At 48.6% G+C, this 9260-nt stretch overlaps 1 non-coding gene across 1 annotated transcript; it reads left to right on the top strand.

Moving 5' to 3' along the window:
* Positions 1 to 7855: 7855 nt before the first annotated feature.
* Positions 7856 to 7962, top strand: LOC112891288. Its single transcript, XR_003228509.1, has one exon. It is a non-coding gene; the product is annotated as a small nucleolar RNA R71 (small nucleolar RNA).
* Positions 7963 to 9260: the final 1298 nt, after the last annotated feature.

Genomic DNA, 9260 nt, shown 5'->3' with positions numbered 1-9260 from the left:
CTCGTAGGTACCATTGCTGAAGTAATCGTATCTACATGCAATGCGACATTACATTCAAAGTGTGCATATGAAACTATCCTACTTCACAATACAATTGCAATCCAGCACTCATATCACACACTATTCACATAACAATCAAGAGATTTGAAGTTAAACTTAAACAGAGCTGTAGGTGGACAACTAATTAGAATTGGCTATTCGTTGAAGATTACAATAGAGCCGATTGGAAACTACAGAGGTTTAGCCGATGGAAAGGTGCATCGGTTTCCTAGGTGATCGATAAAAGCATCGATTACCTTGACAGAAGGAGGATTCCTAAAGTAGTTGTCTTAACTAAGATGTGCTTAGGTGTTATCTAGGTAACTAAGTGTGGTTGTATCGACTCGATTACGCCAGCACAACTATTGAGTGACGTACAGCCGATGGGGTATGGTTAAGGGTATAGAACCGATAGATATGTAGCCGATTTCTCAGTTGATAAATCGACTGATAGAAGTGTATAGATAAGGGTGGGAAAACTAAGGATCGATCGGCCGTGTTTGACCGATATGGAAAAGCAACCAAAATCGGCTTGGGTCGGTCGATGGCAAGAACCCTAAGATTGTGTGTATACCTTTGATACATCGACTCTGTGCAGTCGATGTAGGACAGATAAAAGAATTGTATCGACAGTAGCCGATACTAGAAAGGTAACAACCGTATCAGCTAATTAGCCGATGGTAGAAGTATCGACTGACAGCTGTTACACAGAAACATCCTAGACTCAAGGGAAACGGATGCTTAGCGGCTGAACTGATAGCCGACGTTGAAGCATAGCCGCGGAGGTGTATAAGCTAAGCAACAAAAGTACATAAACTAACAGGGATCCTTTTACGAAAAGGATCTTAAGGAAACGGCAATCAAGACAAAGATAACATCTTGACGGTAAGGATAAGAGCACTCGTATGAAAAGATTAACTAGATATCACACATCTGCACTTGAGACATATATCCTATGATCTATATTCAGCTACAACACATGCATACAACACAAGGTATAATAAAGCACTCATTCCCTAACATTTAACCTAGACCACAAATCAAGATTTTAAATTCAAGATCACAACATAAACTTGTAGGGTTTGACTTAGAGTTTCAAACAAAATTGATTTTACCTTTTCATGAACTTCCTACGAAAATCTATGAAATGTAGAAGTTCATCGATTTGAAATATAGAAAGCTTTGGAAATTTTACAAAGAACACCCTAGAACTTTCTAAAACATAGCAATCAAGTCCCTGGTCCGGGAAAACAGATAACAGGAGGTTAACGACGATATTCCGGCAAAGGAATCGCCGGCATTAGAAAGATTCAGTGGATTAGGGCAAACCTTGGGGTAGCCTTGGTTATGAAGGAGAACACGCGGAAAGTAAATTCCCGCGGTGAACAGGATCGGCGAAGAGAAAAGCTCGACGATGACGAGATCCCGTGGATGACGAAGGGGCTTGCCGAGCATGGTTGCCGTGGGTGGAAGATAGCCGAAGGAATAGTCTCCGTGGTGACTAGCGATCTTGCTCGGCGATCGACGAGGAATAGGAGCTGCTGGATGTCGTGGGCCCCTGGGACGAGATGATGGAGCCGAACGGGTTCGCTATATTGACTTTTCCGCGAACCCTAGGGTTTTCCTGCTTACGAGCTGAGTCTTCTTTTGCTTACGCACGCGTGCCACTAAAACACGGCCGGCACACCCGCGTAGCTTCACGCCTAACTGCCGCCTTCGCTTCACAACTCCTCCTTCCGACTCGCCTTGCCGTAACCATCACCTTCGATTTGCCTCCTCTCCTTCCAGCTTGCTGCCCCTCGTGCATCTCACGCGGAAACCCTCCACCGTAACTCCTCCTGCGCGTGCCGTTGCTCGGCACGTCGTACTCCAACATCACCTGCTCATGCCCATAGGCCTGCTCTGCTCCGGCCGCTCAACAGCTGCCCACACCACCAACGCCCGCACGCCACCGCGCGCACGCTCGCGCCACTCGCTCGGTGCCGCTCACATTCCTGCCGCTCCAGCACCTGCACCGGCTCTCCAGCACACGAGCTCCTGCATCGCCTAAACCATGTCGCTCTCGCTCTCGTGCTCGCTTGACGCCAGTGCTCGCCTGCGTCGCGCCGCATCAGCTCACTCCTGAGCCGTTCGCGCGTTCTGCTCCGACATCGCTCTGCCTCGGGCTCGCCCGCACCTGAGCCCGTGCCACTTCCGAGCCGACGCGCTGCTTCCACTGTGCTACGTTCTAGCTCCCGCTCCTGCGCTCGGCTCACGCGCGACTCCGCTCGCCCGGCCTGCCTCCGCACCCGAGCCAGCGCGCTCCCGCACCACGTTTCGCACGCCACCAATGCCCGCCGTGCGCCCGCGCTACTAGCCCTCGCCACCCGAGCCGCTCCGCTTCACTTCCACCCCACGCGCCGCAACCGCCTGCGCCGGCTCGCTCCCGTGCGTCTCCACGCCTGTGCACCTCCACGCCGCGTCACCAGTGCCTCCTGTGCTGCGCCGAGCCGTCGCCCAGCTCCTACCGCGGCCGCCCGGCCGAGCCAGCGCTGTTAGCCGCCCTGGCCGCCGCCCCGGGCCCGCCTGCCGCCGCTGCGCTCCAACTCCCGCGGCCCGCCTGCGCCTGCCTCCCGCTGCTCCGCACGCCTAGGCCACTGCCCTGCGCCCACTCGTCCGCTCAGCGCCGCGCCGTAGCTGCTGCACCTGGGCCCGCCGCTCGCCCGGCTCGGCCCCCGCGCTGGCGCCCGCACGCCGCGGCTGCCCGCTCGGGCCGCTCAGCGCCCGAGCCCCGCCAGCACCTCCCGCGCGTGGGCCGCAGCCGCCCCGCGCGCTCGCGAGCCGCGCCTCTAGCCGGTCGGGCTCGCTCCCTGCGCTACGCCTCCAGCCGCTCGGGCCGTCCGCGCCGGGCCGCCTGGCTGCCCGCGCGCACGCCCGCACCTGGCCACGCGCCCGCGCCCTGCGCCGGCCGCTCGCTCGGGGCCAGTTCTCCTCCCGCGGCCAGCCACCCGAGCCCGCGCCAGGAGCCACCGCCAGCCCGCCTGGGGCCGCGCGCTCGCCCGCCTGCGCACGTCCTGCGCCGGCCGAGCGCCTGATGGAGAAGAGGAAGGAAAAAGGGATTTGACAGAGCATGTGCCGGTGGGGAAGGGGAAAAAGAACAGAGACGTCAGGATAAGGAAGAAGAAGAGAGAAGAAAAGAAAGATAGATGGACTTTCCCAAGGGCTTATACGCAATTACAGAAAACTGCAGGGACTTGTTTGTAAAACAAAATTTCCCATTGATTTAAAACCCAAATGAAGAAATGCCCAAAACGAAAGTTGGAGAGTTTTTCAAGCTCTACAACATTGCTTTAGGGCTCAAGTTCAAAAGCTCAAAACTTATATTTTTACACGTGAATCTTTGAATAAAAGTCGGAATTGAATTGCTTTTGTCCTAAAAGTGTAATTTTATAAAATTCAGGACTTAAATGCAAGCATTTATGACATGTCATGATGACTTGCACTTTTACACTTTAGCCCTGAGTAACTTTGGAAATTACTTTTGTAAATCTAACATTTGCATAAAAGGACTTGTACTTTTATAAAATTGCATAAATACCCTTATTTTTACCACTTTACCCAAAATTTTTACATATTTCAACACGCGCATTTCCAATGCAACTTTTGAGTAAATATATATATCTTTTTACAAAACATAAAGTAAGAAAAACATACTTGCAAAACCACCCTTTACTTATTTCAAAATTACCTTAATCCAAATACATTTTGCAAAAACAACCCTAGGTTTTTCTGTAATTACAAAAATATCCTTTTTAACTTGTACTTTTAATTTTCAAAAGCTTCACACAAACATACACAAGCTTTACACTTAACAAACACATATTTCACACTAACAAAGTATATCTAGTATTACAAGTACACGAACTGTCACATAGTCCACCCTTTACGTTCACCCAGTCCCAGTTTAATCTTCACCCATAGCATATACAAGTCACTTAGGTCTCTAGCCTTCACTCATACAGGACGGGTCACTTAGGTCATGACTGGCGACTCGAGGTTTCACGGATTAAGGAATTTGCTACTCGAGTAGATTAGCGACCGTTAAGAGGAGACAACAAGCAGAAAGTAGTCGTCATACGACAAAGAGGATGCGTAGTGCGCAAAAGGTAGTCGATGAAGTGTAGCTTTGGAGGTTTCAATGCCCATCGAGAGTCGTACATGGATAAGTAGTCGGCGAAGTGTAGCTCTGGAGGGTTTCATGCCCATCGAGAGATATACACGGATAAGTAGTCAGCGAAGTGTAGCTCTAGAGGGTTTCAATGCCCGTCGAGAGACGTACACGGATAAGTAGTCAGCGAAGTGTAGCTCTGGAGGGTTTCAATGCCCGTCGAGAGACGTACACATATAGGTAGTCGATCATGGTGTAGCCCCCGAGGGTTTCATGCCCGTCTAGAGGCGTACCCAAAAAGATAGCCGATCTTGTGAAGAACAAGTCGGAAAAGGTATAAGTCACTTAGCTTGATTTGTGGATGAATGTCGATGAAATCATGGAGCTCGTTGATGGAGCTGCGACGGTTCGTTGATGAAGCTCGGCTAGTCGGAGTTGATTCCAACTAGTTTTCAAGTCAAGACGAGTAGTTGATGTAGTCGTTGCTGTGAAGCTCACCCTCGACTAGTTTCTAGTCGAGACGAGTATTCGAAATAGTCATCGGCGGGCCGCCGATCATCCTCGCAAAGTCGAAGTGATCACCGGCGGGCCGCCGAGCCTTCTCGCGAAGTCGAAGTAGTCATTGGCGGGCCACCGAGCCTCCTCGCGAAGTCGAAGTAGTCGAACTCGTTGCTGCTGCGCACGGACATTGCGGCACAAGCCCAAGTTGAACCGGGTCGTCGAGGTCGGCGGCCGTGGTGCATCGTTGTTGCAGCGCGAGGTGAAGTCGAGCCAAGTAGTTGAGGTCGATGTAGCCGTTCATTGAAGGATCCAATCTCGAACTCGATGAATCGATCCGCCGATGCATATGTATGAAGTAGCAATACACCACCTTGAGTGGATTGATGTTGATGAAGAGGTCCTTCAAATTCGCCCAATGATCGCGACGATTGGCCCCACGGTGGGCGCCATCTGTCGGTGTTTTTACCATCGGCCTACCTAGGGATACCCTAAGGTAGGTGATTATTTGGTGAGGGATCACCGGATGTGGAACTTGAAGGTGAATGCAAGGACACAAGACACAAATTTAGACATGTTCGGGCCACTAGAGTAGCGTAATACCCTATGTACTGTTTTAGGGTGTTGTATATTGCGCCCTGCGCTTAGGTGTTGAGTTCCCTGTTGGCTGCTCTCTGTTGGTTTTCTGCCTATCTAGATATCCCTGCCCTCTTTTATATATCCCAGGGGATGGGGTTCCTAGTAGGATTACAAGGTAGGAGTCCTAGTAGGATTACAAGGTATGAGTCCTAATAGGATTACCATGGAATCCTAGTAGAAATCAGACTTCTTTTTCCTCACAGGTAGCTTACTTGCGGTACCCAGGGATCTATCCCTGACAAAAAGTACCTTGTTTTATGAACTCGAACTTGGTTTGTAATAATAATTCCTGTTGAATTCTATGATGTAAAATTGGTGGATTGTTGTAATCTCTAGGCTCACCTTCGTGTGGGTTGTATGTATGCATTGTTTCGATCGAAATTCCAGTGGTTGCATTAGGATGTTACCCGACAGACTGTCATTTTACTCCGTTTTAACTGCGTGTTAGCCCAGATTGCCTCTATGGTGATGGTTAGCGCACTTAAGCTGGATTAATTCAGGTGGTTCTACCATAGACTCCACCACCTTTGGAATGTTAGTTATGCAAGTTTCCATGTTTACTTCTCCTAGGAACCACCCTTAGAGGGGTATAGAAGGAGGAGGTCACCCCACAAATAAGACACACAACTTTTGGGAGAAGAAGAAGAGGGGAGGATTCCACCTTGTAGAGCTACCTAGTAGAGTAGGTTAGGGAGTGTGTGGAGGAGAAGTCCAAGTGGAGAGCCGGAGTTGTCAGCCTCCCTCTACTTCTACTTCAGCGGATACAAAACACTTTTGAGTAAGTATTCGGGTTCGCCTGAGGTGATGAGTTATTTTTGAAGTTAAGTTCTTGTTATCATTTGCTTGCGAGATCATTGTTCGTTCTTGAATGTTTGTTTCTAGCCTAAGGACTTGAGTTTTAAGATGGAGTCTGGCCGGGTTAGAAGCTGTAATCGATATTGTAGACGTGGTGTCTAGGCTTGAAGTTACCTTTGGTTGCTACCCTTCCCCACGGTCTGTCAAGGTAGGCGGGAGATGGTGACAGCCCTATCCATCCTTCGTAGTCCCCCACATTTGGGTTGGGCGTAGAGCTAATAGCCGGATACACTTGGCAGACCAGGAGTAAGCCGGTGCCCGAAGTAAGCAAGTAGTAGGTCAACTTATCTTCCTTTAGTATCTCTATCCCTAGTCAACCACACTAGCCAGAACTATCCTATCTTATTTTATCCTTGGGTAAATAGCTAGCAGACCGTTACTCCTCCATTCCTCAAGAAATATACGATACCTTGAATACTCTCTGGGTGAAGTGCTACAACGGTATATCCGTACGCTTGCAGATTCTTCCATGAATGTTAAGAAATACCAACAGCGAGGCACGAGCGCAGGGGCCGGTGCCCTAGGCTAAAAGGGTGGCACGGCTCAGCCTGGGCATCCATGCCCGCGTCGGTGGCACTGAGTCGAGCACGACTTGGGTTCGCTCATGCGGAGGGGTTAGAGGCGGTGTGCGGGCGGCGGTAAGGGGGTTCATGGAAGGGGCAGGGGCACGCCCCTAGAACGCACACCAATGCGAGAGGCTAGCGGCGGTGGGGCTGCTTGCATCCCTGTAGGGGATGGGGGTTGTAGACTGGGTATTCTGAATCAAGAAAACTATCAAAAAATTGTTCAAGAATATGAGAAAAATTTCATAAATATTTTGGAATGTGACGAGTCCAACTAAAGTAATTGGAATTCATGAAAAGAGAAATCCAGGAATTTCCAAACACACTAGATTTGCTCTAGGAAATTAAGAATAAATGTCAACAAAATTTGGAAATATTCTCAAAAACTCTAGAAGATGGAGAAATTTATTCAAAAAGATATTCGCAACCCAAAATTGAAATTTTGGGGTGTGACACTTGGGCAAGTTGAGTTTCAATCATTTTATTAAAACTTAGTTGGTTTTTAAGAGCAGAAGATAAATTTCAATTTTTATGTTTATACTTTCCAAAGTTTAAACTTAGTTGGTTTTTATGTTTATTTTTGCTTGACCAAGCACAAGATCTTGCAAGGAGGGTTGGTTTGAATGAAATCTGAATTGAAATTGGAATTGTAGCTATTACCTCCTTGAATGGTGGGCGCGACTAGTTCTACCCTTTGACTCCTTGTGGATGATACCCGTTATTCGTGTTCGTAAATGCCACTTCTTCACAGGTCTTGGGGCAGTTGTTTCCCGAGTGTCCACCACTTCTGCAGACTTCGCATGCGAAGGGCGCATTTATGGCCTGAGTGTAGTTGTTCATGTGTTCCTTGAATTTCACCCTCTCATCTAGGCGTTTCAGGAGGAGGTCCATCTTTGCAGCGAGCATATCCATCTCCTTGATGATATGCATGCCCTTGGTTCGGGGTTGGAGACATTCTTCGCTCCACCCTTGGTTGGAGAGCACCATCTCGACCAGCATTGTAGCTTTGGCGATGGTGAGGCCGAGCAAGGCTCCTCCAGCAATAGCATCGATATGGGCTATTGATGTAGGAGTCAGCCCTTTGTAGAAGCTTTTGAGGACAAGCCATTTGTCCATCCTATGATGAGGACACGTGAGGATGTAATCTTGCAGCCTCTCCCAAGCTTCAGGGATCGACTCCATCCCTATCTGCTGGAAACTTGAGATCTTTCCATGCAGGGCATTGGTTTTGCCCAGCGGGAAGAACTTTATGAGGAATGCCACGGAACATTTGTCCCATGTGTTGATGGCTTCCTTGTCCTTGTAGAACCATTATTTTGCCTTCCCTAGGAGGGATAAAGGAAACAGACGGAGCCTGAGGACATCAGGTGCGATCCCCCGGATCATTACGGTTTCACACAACTCAAGAAAGTTTTGGAGATGTGCGTTTTCATCCTTGTTTGGCTTGCCGCAAAATGGGCTAGTCTAGACCATGTTAATGAGACTCGATTTGAGCTCAAAATTCACGTCCCCAACTTCGACTTTGGGTTCGGTGGCCACATTGGTGGCGGAGGGGACGGAGAAGTCACGAAGAGTCTTTTTGGCCATACGCTCAGGTGCAGATGGTGCTTGAACGACTAGTTCGGTTGCCGAGAGAATGATTTGAGGAGGGACGACCCAAGGTCGGACCCTTCTCATGAGCTTCTCTGGATTTTCAACGAATTTTGTCAGCAAAGCGAAAGCATTCATACACTACCCTATTTTCACCCATCAGGAGAAAACAATAGCAACATTAGCTTGTATAAGCAATAGCTATTTCTTAAACATATTGCCAAGATCATGTATTTGTAAATATTTTAACCAATGCCATCCCCGGCAATGGCGCCAGAAATGCTTGTTGGCATTGCTTAACGTCGCTACCGGAATTGTTAGTTCTTGACAACGGCACCAGAAATGTCGTGGTGGTATGTTTTAACAATTATAGAATGAATCCACAAGCGCACGGATATACCATCGTTGGATTTCACCCTGAAAGTATTCGTGTATCGTTATTTATATTATCCCGTAGGATGGCATGGTATAAAAGAATTTACTAGGTACATAATCAGGACAAAATGATTAAGCTATGGACTATATTTCATACAGGGGTAAGTCATGATAAATGATCGATATGGGTAATGTGACACACACACTCAAGCCAATCTCAAGAAGAAAGAATAACAAATAAACCAAAGGTTAGCGGGAGCATAGGCATAGAAACAAGGTCCTAAAGCATCTATTCATACAAGCAAGGGTTAAACAAGGTACATGGTTAGGGCTTAGAGCTAAAACTCCAGATACTAGGGAGAATGTCCTGCATCGGTGTACAACGAGTCCTATTACATCTTTCAGAACTCCTACACCATACCCAAACGTGGGGGAGTGCACTAACCACAGCAAAACTGCCCTAGCGGACGGGCAGGGCTGTCACCACTTGCCGTCTACCCCTACAACAAGCCCAAAGGCACAATGAACCGATATCCTTACATAGTTCATCTGGC

This window comes from Panicum hallii, chromosome 4 (genome assembly GCF_002211085.1).
Source record: "Panicum hallii strain FIL2 chromosome 4, PHallii_v3.1, whole genome shotgun sequence".
Classification (NCBI taxonomy): Eukaryota; Viridiplantae; Streptophyta; class Magnoliopsida; order Poales; family Poaceae; genus Panicum; species Panicum hallii.
Note: the sequence above shows the minus strand (reverse complement) of the source record. Positions and strands in the feature narration are given on the sequence as shown.